The sequence below is a fragment of the Parasteatoda tepidariorum genome, chromosome 4, assembly GCF_982258835.1.
Source record: "Parasteatoda tepidariorum strain Cologne lab strain chromosome 4, Ptep-v5.0, whole genome shotgun sequence".
Lineage (NCBI taxonomy): Eukaryota > Metazoa > Arthropoda > Arachnida > Araneae > Theridiidae > Parasteatoda > Parasteatoda tepidariorum.
In genome coordinates this window covers 56,494,283-56,506,931 of record NC_141758.1, presented here as the reverse complement: position 1 = coordinate 56,506,931, position 12,649 = coordinate 56,494,283, and the positions used below count along the sequence as shown (strand labels likewise).

General features: G+C 29.4%; 1 protein-coding gene across 1 annotated transcript in view; it reads right to left on the bottom strand.

The window, feature by feature from the left end:
• Positions 1–8,852, bottom strand: part of LOC107451329 (uncharacterized) — a 95,226-nt gene extending 86,374 nt beyond the window's left edge. The window contains exon 1 of the mRNA XM_071182327.2: positions 8,414–8,852. The gene's annotated coding sequence lies outside the window, so the exon portion shown is untranslated. The remainder of the gene's footprint in view (positions 1–8,413) is intronic.
• Positions 8,853–12,649: the final 3,797 nt, after the last annotated feature.

Sequence of the window (12,649 nt, the reverse complement as noted above, 5' to 3'; positions counted from 1 at the left end):
AACTTTGCTGAATACTTAAGAAATAATGATATGTATTCATTTCAAAAAATCTCGGATCAAATTACGGTATAAAGTACCGGCACCTTGAGTGCATCATCCATAAAATCCATTTTAACGAAAACTTCAAACTTTTTTCCGTAATTCCGGAATTTCTTACAATTCTTTTATTACCCATTTTAAATTATTAAAACATTATCAATTATCCTCATTTATGGTTGTGTGGGCTACTTTTCAATTTAAAAGCATTCAATTTAAAGATTATTTATTTGATGTAAAACATAAGCACAGTTACGCTTTATTTTATTGCATTTTATTACCATCGCTAAACAGCCTACCCAATTGTGGGCTTACGACTACCAGTGTTCAACTCAGTAGCCTTGTAATTTTGAACCCAATCCAGAAGACAAGGCAACTCCTGTATCAAGTATTAGGAGCAATTTGCCTTCGTGGAGGTCGCTATGATGGACTCAGTCAGCATTTACGTTACATGAACTCTAATCCATGATCCGTCTCCCACTGAGGATATTTTACGTCAGCACTGTGTTCGGTGCGAGTCGGGTGCGGAATTCGTATCGACCAGCATTCGCTGGGATTCGAACCCGGTTCACCTCATTGGAACGCTCTACCCCCTGCGCCTCCACGGTTGTTTAACCCTTATGTTTACGTACAGGAATATTTTATAAAACATGCATGCTAAAAACAGAAATAAAAGGAAATCGGCCATGGTTATCTAAGGCTACACCACAAAATTGAGTAATTTAGATCACCAGTAAGAATATTCAACATTTGACTAATTCTAATCACATGTTGATTGTAAAATCTTTAGTCAAATACAGTTAAAATTGGTGATGGGGTAAAAAAAAATATTAAAATAAATGTGTGTTAGGAAAAGTGTAAAGGTTCAAAGGTTAACCTCATACCTCTAACATATATTTTCGTTTTATAAGAGACAGACGTTGTATTAAACATCTCTACAATTTTAAAAGTATACGACTTTCTAATAAAAATTTATAAATATGTTTAACACCAGCTTCTTCCTTTCTCATACTTCTAACATATATTTCCGATTCATGAGAAACATACGTTGTATTAAACATCTCGACAATTTTAAAAGTATACGACGCAAGCTCCTTTGAACTTTTCAAAATCAAATTAGATGAAATCACTGAATTTTCAAAATGAAAAAAAACTGGAATAAAATTATTTATTTAAAGGTCAGCGTAAACTAAGTTTATAAGGCCACGCGAAATAAAATAACGCGTTTCGCTCTTTAATTTGCTTAAAATCGTAATTTAAGATTCATGTAATATTCATTTCTCAAAACTCGACAAAATTTTTTATAATTTAAACTTGCTCTCGTATACATTATTAAATTCGTTTTTTTTTGTGTAACTGAGGAAACGTAATCAATAAATTTAAATCTTGCTATTACCATTAGAGAGATTAAAATAGTGAAGTACAGTTTATATTCGTTGAGCAGAAATTCATTTTGCGTTCCTATTGAGCGAAAGAGAAAATAAATAATTTAATGCCTAAATATGGTTTGAAAATTTTTCGATTTTGAGAATCTTATTCTGATTTAGTAACAATAAGAAGATCATTCTCAGAAATAAAACTCCCACTTTCGACGATTCAGCAAACTTTGAGCTGTATTTTGTTAATTTTGCGAATCATTTCGTCACGAAATCACGTACGTGATATGCGACGAAACGCGAACTCCCAAAAAATGACGAAAATGTTTCTTCAACTCGAAACTTCATCGTGATGCATTGTGGGAGACTGTTAACTAGAATGACGAAACTAGAATAGATAATCAAAAATAAAGTGACGATTTAAGCCGACCTGCCTGCATGGTGGTCAAGGAGTTAGCCTAGTAGCAAATCCGGGGTACAAATCCTGCTTTGGGCATGGATGTAATTTATCTATCTGTCCTTGTGTTGTGCCACCTATATGGTGCCCATGTAAAGTGGTCATTAAAAAAGTTAGATACATTAAACACAAAGAGGTTTTTCTTTTGTTTTTGAAAAAAATAAAATGACGGAATTCGTATTTTCGAAAAAGTGACAATAATCACTTTGATAAAATGTTTGTTCGGAGCATATAACAGGAAACAGTGTCATCATCTGAGATTTGCAGTCATGGACGTGTGAGCAGAACAAACAGGCACAAGATTTTAAAGAGAGCAAGCAAATTTATTTTATTTAATCATTTTAAAAAGTATCACGAGAGAGAATGACCACAATTTCATCGTGTTTCAGCCTAAATGTTAGGGGAAATCTTGCAAAGGAAATCCGTAAATTGCTTCGATTTAGAGAAAAAGGGAAATCTTAGTAATTATAATTGGTTTATTAAATAAGTAAATGTTTTAAACATAAACTTAGCTATGCTGCAGGCAATTCTATTTATTTTGAAGGACTTGAAATATAATTAATAAAATAAGTTAGATAAATCTAACAATGCAAAATCATCTAAAAATAGAAAGTTTTTATATGGAAATTTTTGATTAAGACTACACAGAGAAAAAAATTCTTGTAAAATTACCGTACTGTAGAATAAGGAATTTTCGGTGAAAAAAAATGTAAATTAGTCTGAAAACGAAAATTATATATGCTGTTTTTAAACCTTTCATATGATAACAGTTTCCGTACATATGGTTACGGTTTACAGGAAACTCTGGTTTTCAAAATTATAGTTCTTATTACCAAATATTTAGTAAAAATACAAATAAATTTAAACGGAAAAAATTAGTTTTCATGTTATGCTCTAAGGTGTCATAATAAAATTACGAAATTCTACACCATTTTCCAAATTTTTAAAATATATTACAAAACAATGTCATATAACTAGTTTTACCAAAATCATTACCAAAGCAATTCGGTAAAATTTACCGTGCTTTCTGGTTTTTCCATAAAGCCAGAATCACGGTAAATGTTTGGAGGTTTTGGTCATCCTTTTTTTTTCTCAATATAAAAAGAGTTATCTAACGTTTATATACCATATATTGTAAAGTAATAGAGAAAGATAACAACAAATAAAAAATGAAGTTTTGGATAAAGTGCCAATTTACTGACTTAATTTCATGCTAGACTAAAAACATTAATTATTTTTTTACGGAAAATATAATCATTTTAGAGATTATTTTCCTATTAATTCACATTTTTGGAATCTTCCTTTAAAAGCAAAATAAAATAATCTATTCATACTTTTAATTAACAGAAACTATATACGATAAAAAATACAATTTCCATTAGACGTAAATTTTCTTTTATGTAAACACAATGTTGTTTAGGTTGATTATTGTCTAGGTAGATGCAAACAATAATATTTTGAAAAATGTACCAATCCCATTTGAAGACTTGTGGATATTTAATGATCTCACGTTTTTGTCATTTATTATTTGAAATGTTCATATTTTTTATGGATTAAATATTCAAAAGTTATCATAAGGCTTGTGAATATTTTATCCATTAAATATTCACAAGTCTTCTTTTATCATTTGTTATTTGAAATGTTTATGTTATCTTTCTTAAAAAATACATTTTTTCTCTTTAGAATTACTAATCTACACTTTTTAAATTTGTAATATCAATGGGCGTTTCCCAAAACAGTGCCAAATCGCGAATTTAGGAATATTAATTATCGGCTTTTTCTGCATACAATTTTTTAATAATTTTTATTTCAACGGAACTCACTCATTTCATTTATCATCTTATTCTTTTCATTTATGAGCAGAGTTGTCTGGTAAATAATAATTTGTTATATATTACCCAAAAGATCACGGCTTTTTATTACATTTATAGGCTAATGCATATTATGCTATATTTTTGGTGGCTATCCAGCGAGTTTATACGATGTAAAGTTTTAAACTCCTTAATCTTTGTCTTTCACACTTAAAAAACTAGGTATTTTGTTTCAAAATAATATTTCCAACTGTGATTTTAATATTTGTCAAATATGCCAAGATGCCTTTTGCCATCTCCTTCTACAACAAAAGACCTCAGTCACACGATTCCTAAAAGGTAATTTATTCAGCTTCACAAAGATTCACCTTTTTAGTTCTCTGATCAGATTCCCCTTTGGAAAACTATGTGGAGGCTGTCAGTTATATGATATGATGTTTTACCAGTTTTAAGAAAACAATGTGGAAGCTGTCAGTTATATGATATGATGTATTACCATTTTTTGGAAAACTATGTGGAAGCTGTCAGTTATATGATATGATGTTTTACCAGTTTTTGGAAAACTATGTGGAAGCTGTCGGCTATATGATATGATGCTTTACCAGTTTTTGGAAAACTATGTGGAAGCTGTCAGTTAAATGATATAATGTATTACCAGTTTTTGGAAAACTATGTGGAAGCTGTCAGTTATATGATATGATGTTTTACCAGTTTTTGGAAAACTATGTGGAAGCTGTCAGTTATATGATATGATGTACTACCAGTTTTTCGAAAACTATGTGGAAGCTGTCAGTTATATGATGTATTACCAGTTTTTAGAAAACTATGTGGAAGCTGTCAGTTATATGATATGATGTTTTACCAGTCTTACAAAGTCAGGATGCAAACGTAATATTAAAAAATAAATATTTTTTACATATTTGTTGCATTAATATGTGATTATTACCAAAGATCACTTTGTTGTTTTTTTAATAGCTTTCCCATTAAATAACTTATATGTAAACTGGTTCACTATCTTAGTTGTCTGATCGGATTACCTTCAGAAAAACCATGTGGAGGTTCTGAGTTATTAAATGTGATGTTTTAGCTAGTTTTGCAAAGTCGGAATGCAACTGCAACACTTTATATAACGTCATATGTTTTTTATTTGTTTATATTTTAATAGGAATTTAAGAGTAACTTCCATGAGCTTTACTAATTTATAAGCTTCATCATGAAAATAAAAGAGAGGTAACTCGTAGCCGATGAATTAAATAGTAATAGCTGATTTAAGTGAAGTTATGTTAGGATTAATTGATTTTATCAGACAACTTACAAAAAAGGGAAAAAATTACATCTTACAGCCATTTAAAAATGAGTAAGTATTTACAGACCAAATAGCGAGCGAATATATGTACACACACACACACACATATATATATATATATATATATATATATATATATATATATATATATATATATATATATATATATATATATATATATATATATATATATATATATATATATATATATATATATATATATATATATATATATATATATATATATATATATATATATATATATATATATATATATATATATATATATATATATATATATATATATATATATATATATATATATATATATATATATATATATATATATATATATATATATATATATATATATATATATATATATATATATATATATTTATATATATATAAGCGAATTTTTAAAAATCAGCTAATATGAATTAGATAATGCATTAATTTTAAATCCTAGTTTCTAATGTCAACTGTCCCAACAAGACCGCCTTAAATTGTGATTAGTCCTACATGCTCTTGAATCTGAACACTGCAGCGTACAATATCTGTTTCCAAAGCTTTGGCGCTCATGGAATTATCCACATCATTTTATTTACTGTATTCTAAAATAATAAATCTTTGACAATGTAACTATCTTTTGTCACTTTTTCCTCTGCTAGTAGCATAAATGTTTTAAATTTATTGTTTTAATAGTCACAACGTTTTTTATTGTTAAGATCAAATTACGTTTTTCTATTTTTTATAAACATTTCTTTTTTTTAAAAGAATCTAACCAAAGAAATTGACTTGCAATTTCCTTTCTTCCATCTGTTACTCTTCCTGTTTTCATGATAACTTAATTTAGCGACTTATAATTTAATATTTTATGAAATATTAAGTTTTATATTAGTATCATTATTTTTATTACTATATTTCAGTGCTTTTGGAAGAGCATTTAAAATTTATCTAAACTGTCAGCCTTCCCCGTACCTTTTCCAATCAGTTTCTCACCATTTATTAAGTTTAACTTCCCTCTATATTTTATCAAAAAGCATTTTTAGTGATTTGCAGTTTAAACTTGACTTGATTGGGAATTTTTTATTATTTCAGTTAACTTATTTTTTTTCATTTAAACTCTTTTGAACATTAGTAACAGAAGGAAACAAAATGCAAATTCAAGTGCATGTTTTATTATTTTTATTTTAAGTTCAAAATCAAAACATACACTGCTGTTTTAATCTCGACAAGTATCATTCCAACTGCAGCTGAAATTTTTACAAATAATAATTCAAACATTTAATTTTTTAAGAAATGTTTTTTCTTCTAAATGTATATATATTCTGAAAAACGGCCCATATATTATCAACATATTTTTACCGTACGAAGATGGGACGGTAAACACAAAGTTTAACTTCGAAGGAATTCTTTGCCAGGGAATTAAAGAAAAATAAAAAATGGTAAGTATTATTAAAGTTTTATTAGTGTATTCATACACTAATAAAAGTATTGTCAAAACTACCAGAATCTGGCAAAATTTACTATGTTTCTGGCTCTATGGGAATAACAAAAAGCTAGGTACTTTTTAAGAAAGTGTTTTGTAATGATTTTGGTAAAACTAAATATAAAATAGAGTATAGGAGAAATTTCTGTAAGTGTAGAAAAATTTAGTAGTTTCATTATGATACCTTGAAGCACAGCATAAAAACCAATTATTAGGTAGAATTTACTTTTCAGTTTTGTATATTTTACTGAATGTTTAATAAGAGCTGCAATTTAAAAAGAAGGATTTCCGGGTAAAACCGTTGCCAAATCAACAGAAAAGTTACCATATGAAAAGTTTATAAATATTATACATTTTGGTTTCATCACCTGAATCAAGGGTTTTTTCACCAAAAATGTCTTTGCTAAACAACACGGATATTTTACTTAAATTTGTTACGCGGCTTTTAATAAAAATTTAATATTATGTACATTCAATTAACATTTATTTCATTTAAATAATATTTTACTCCAAAACCCAAAATTTGAACGAAATTAGTCCTATTGTTCCAGAAAATAACTTTAAAACGCTCCATAAAAAGTTTTAGCTTAAAAATAGTATTTTTAATTAGCATTTACTATGTAATAATAATAATAATCCATAACCAGAATAAATTAATAAATAGGAAAAGTTTGAGAACTACACTGTAAAATTTCCCGGATTAAATTATGGTAAAAAGTACTGACACTCAGAGTGTCGGTACTTTTTACTGCAAAATTCATTATTACCAAAACGCATTGCGGAACAAAACGTCTGATATATCATATTTTCTATAGTAATAATTACCATAAAATTACTAAGTTTCTCTAATTAAGGGAATATTACAATAAAAATTTTGGTATAATATTTTACGTTAGAAATGTATTTTACCGATGATGCACCCAAAGTGCTGGTACTTTCTTTATGCCGTTACTTGATCTGGAATTTTTTATAGTGTGTACTCAACCTATTAAATTTAACACTTTTGAGTTTTAGCATAAAATACTAGCATAATGTAGAAATGCATTAACCTTCATATGCCAACGTTATCTAGTGTCGTTTCTTTTTAATTAATTTACTGGCAAATTGCAGTGCTCCTGTTTTGCCTTTACAAATCAAATAATGTTCATATGCAAAAATTATTTAAATTTTTGTTTGTTTAAAATCCAAGTTTTTAGTTGAAAATACACATATTTTTAACAAATAAATCTTTTTTACTGACTCACTCTAAAAATATTATAATAAAAATTACAGCATAATATTTTACGGTCAAAATTAATTTTACGGATGATGCATCAAAAGAGCCGGTACCTTATACCGTAATTTGATATGAAATTTTTAACAATATACTAAATCAATTCTTTTTTTAAAGATTTTTGCGTTTTAGTATAAAGGAGTAATATAATTCAGAAATGCTAATCACCTTCATATCCTAAAGTTACCTAGTGCCGTCGCGTTTTAGTTAATTTACTGGAAAAACTTCAGTGGTCCTGTTCTGCTTTTGCAATTTCAAGTTCATATGTAAAATTTATTTAATTTTTTGTCAGTTGAAAATCCAACTTTTTAGTTGAAAATGCACAACTTTTTATTAAATTAGTAATTTTATCAATAGATACTGATTAAAAGATACATTTTTAGTAATAATATAGTTGTTTTTAATGTATAGTTTTCGTAATTACATTATAAATTTCATAATAAGGCAGTTATTTTATCCCATATTATAGTAGCTAAATATTCAACATCAAAGTATGAAACTAAAGGGTTTTAAATATCATTTATTTGTTAACAATGTTTATCTACTTTGAAAAATTATTAAAAATGACAATTTTTAAAAGCTGCTATGGAAATAATACCAAATAACAATAAAATAGAATCCTTAATTTTATTTAAGTGATAAATTATTAAATATCTACTTACTTATGGTGTGGATATTTTTTCGATTTCAAACAAAAAGAGAACTGTCAGCACTAAAAACATCTACTTTATCTCTACGACTTTTTATTGCATGATATCATCCACCATCCATCGCCGGTGGGGTCTCTGTTCCACTGGGTGCAAAATCTGTCAAACGATCACTTTTCAAAAAATTCTATCTCAGAATTTATCACTCACACTGCGGCCTAACCAAACCAACAAAGCAGACGATTATATTCAGTCTGCAAACAACAACATCTAACGATTGTATTCTCTGTGAGTGACATTCCATTTTCTTTCAGCGTTTAAAAAAAAGTGCCATGGGGTGACTATAGAACGTTTTTCTTTCCTTCTTTTATTCTTCCGTCAATCTTCTAAGCATTATTCCGGGACAGAGCCTTTCGACCCCCGTTTTCTCCTGGTTCTGGGATTACTATTTCTCGGGATCGAGAGAGATGAGTGTTATCACGTGAGCGCAGGAAAACCTGCGCCTATTCCGGATTTTCGTGAAGCAATCGATTTTTTGTTTTGGTCAAGAGAAAGGGAGAGAGTTGACATTTTATGTGGTGGGCCTTTCTCCTCCCCTTCTTTTAAAGAATCAAAAGTGGATAAAGCATTTGTCAGCAAAGAGAATAATGCAAACTATAATCTTATTCTGAGAAGTACATATAAAGATCGGAACTTGAAATCATCTGAAAAAAAAAGACGATAATGTCATATATTTACAAAAAAAAAAATTTCTAGATTCTGGAATTTGTAACAAATGGGGACTTTATTTCATCGTTGATATATATTATATCATTGATTCAAAAGTAATTATTTTAAGTTCAAGTTAGTTTTCCAATACATATGTTAATGCTGGAAAAATAAATATTTTTATTGTTAATTTATGCTACAGTGAGAAAAAATGTATGGTCATAACATAATTACCAGATATGGTAAAATTTACCGTGTTTCTGTTTCTGTGGGAAGTAATCTCATTCTCAGTTACTCTCTCCGTAATTTTTTACTGAAGTGTAATAACTTTAAGGTAATAACTTAAAGTAATAACTTTAGTCAAATTAACAATATAATGTGGCTTTATAATATGGGATAAAATTTTGTAATTTGATCAAAAAAAATTTCATGACACCTTAGAGCATGGCATAAAAACCATGTATTCGGTTAAATTTACTTTCCAATATTGTATTTTTTATAATAAACTATAATTTTTAAAATCAAACTATAATTTTTTAAACCAAAAAACCTGTTTAACGAGATTTAAAAAAAAAAAAAAACGACAGGGTTGGGTTATTTTAGGATCCACCCTATTGTTTGATGTGTAAAAAAGTATTTTTTTAAGTACCAACTATTATCATATTTAGAGAAGATGGAAAAGATTTATGTCAAGATCAAGATTGAAGAGTCATATCATGAAAAATGACGACCAAGTCATATGTTTGATCAAGCCTTGTCTTAAACAGGGTATCCGCACTACGGCCCACGAACCAAAACGAATCAACAATCATCCACCTTCCGAAACAGGCATTGTGGCGTAACTACCACTACAATTATTAAACATCAATTCACTAGTATATAAGACATTCAAACTTGAGTCAATCTGGAGGAACCTTTTGATAGGTGAAAGTTGGCATATTCAGAAACACCTCTCCCCACATTGGTGACTTACGGGCGGGATATGATCACGACTACTTCGATGTATGGTCCACATTGAACAGTTGACTTGCTATTTATGACTGCATCATAGTCCACCGCGCAGTGTTGCTTCTCAGTCTCATTTACACATATATAAGGTTCCCGCACACAATCAAATGCTATTTGCAGCACAGGAAAGATCACACAGACAACCATGAACTTAATACAGCTCTTATGGCTAGAACTCAAAAACCAGGTGACCTTAATCCAGCTCTCCCGGTCTTTCAATACAGCAACTATTGGTATCCGCTCATTGAATTCTATCCGTGATAAAATTCTGGTGGGGGAGTATTGTGGTGTAGCTACCACTACAATTATTAAACATCAATTCACTAATATGCAAACTTGAGTCAATGTTGATGTACCTTTTGATAGATGAAGGTTGGCATTATCTAATGGTCTTTCCCTGCAGCAAAACATGCCAGATTTCTAACTCACTAAAGTATTTTTTAATCGTGTTCTTAAATTTAATACTGCAAAATAAATAGTGAAAAATACACAATAACTGATATAGATAAGTGAAGTGAACATTTTAATTGACACCAAATGGCAGCAAATAGATGCACCAAATGGCAACGCTTTGCACCTCAAAAATCTAACGAATTCCTTCAGTCACAAACTACTCCATCAGAGCTTCATCCTTCTAGTACAAATAACAATCTTACTGTTATGAATCTGGTTTCAGTATCCAGTGTGTCCCTTGTTTCAGTTCAATCAAAAATCGAATCGTCAATTCCACCTTTCTTACCTTTTCGTTGTGAGTCTTTGATTTGTTCAAACAGGTTCCTTTTTGTGAGCTTATTAGGATTAACTTCGTGAAGAATTAACAATGGGTTTCGTTCTTCGAGCATCTTGCATACTCTGTTGCAAGTTAAGAAAAAACTATTATCCCTATGGAGAAAGAGAGAGCCTGTTTGCATCTAAGTGCACAATAAATGGATGCCAAGCTCCCACCGCGATCGTATATTAACATCGTCAACTCTTGAAACGACGTTGCACAGCCTTCTTTTTGCTTGTTTCTTAAATCTTGTGAAATAACGAAAACAAAACTCATTGAATAAACAATTAAAAAGTTAAAAAATTAATAAAAATGGTACCTAAAAATCGTAACAAATATACACCTTTCTGTTCGCTTTTTAAGAAAAGGACGTAAGAATAATAAATGTTTCTTTCGAACGATTTTCTTCGACAGCGAAACAAAACTTTTTATCTCGTGTTTGATTTGTTAAGGGCATGTCAGCTTAAGATGCGACATTTTTAATAGTCCAATCAAATCCAATGCGTTTGCAACGTCCAAATAGTTGTTTCTCTTTCAAGAAAGAATGTTCTCCTTATTTATCGAAATATGTCGCCAAGTCTAGGATTCCGGTAAGACTACGAAACGATAACCGATTTAAAAAAAAATTTAAAAAAACTATGATATATATCGTAAAAGATAGCACGAATCAAATTTCTACCTGACGTATTCAACTTTTAAAAACTTTTATACTGTTTTGAAGTATTTGTATAATTTGATAATGAAATGAAATGGAACTATATGCGGTCGCGGATGATTACTTAAATCCTATAACGCAATGGTCTTTTCTTAACTTGCAGCGATGCATAGACCTTAAATAACGAGTTCAATCTTCATCTTCCATAGGTGTTGTTTTTTCTCGATTTCAATTAAGATTCCGCGCGTTTATGAATCGGTTTAAGTCACTTCACACCAATGCCGAGAGTCGCGGGATTTATCTTTTGAGTAAATTTATTATATGGGTCTCATCAGAGGTCCATCTACCGTTGAGGGAATCAAAATGACTTCCTCAGGTGAAGGGTCGCAATTTTTGTAGCCTAGACTTTACTTCTTACTATATATAAAAACTAACAATAGAAGCTTGAAGGCCCGTGTTTTAAATTATCTTAGGTTTTTACAAAACAAAATTAAATGCATGCAACTTGCCCTATTTCTTAAATTAATAAAATTTGTACTGTCTCAAAGATAAATAAACATCTCATTTGATGGTTGCTATCGAAACGAAAATTTGCTCTTATTTCAAATTTATATGGAGTCGCGGATATACTTAGCTTGTAATACTTAGCTATGTATTGAACAAATGAATCCAAGTGCATTAACAGGGAGAGGCGAGTGAATCACAATGCCTAGTAAAATGTTTAAATAAGAATTTAATTCTTTAAATTTTTCATATTTACCGCATAGAACAAAATTTACCGCAGGAACAAAAATATTTTGTTGACTTTAATAAGTTTGGTTATCTATTGAAATTTATTACTTTTTATTTTAGCACTAATTGATTGAATGTTGAATTTAATAGGACTCACGATCCAAAGCAGGCCTTGTGGCGACAAACAGTGCGTTAAAACATTTGCAAAAGGCAAAGTGTTCATGCAAAAATTTATCTTCATCAAACTCCCTATTAGCATTCTAATAAAAAACGAAAACAAAAAAAACATGTGCACTAGGAGTCTTGAGTTAACATTTAAGTGTGGAAATATTATTAGTATTGGATAACTCATTATTAAGGCGAATTATATTGAAAGTGC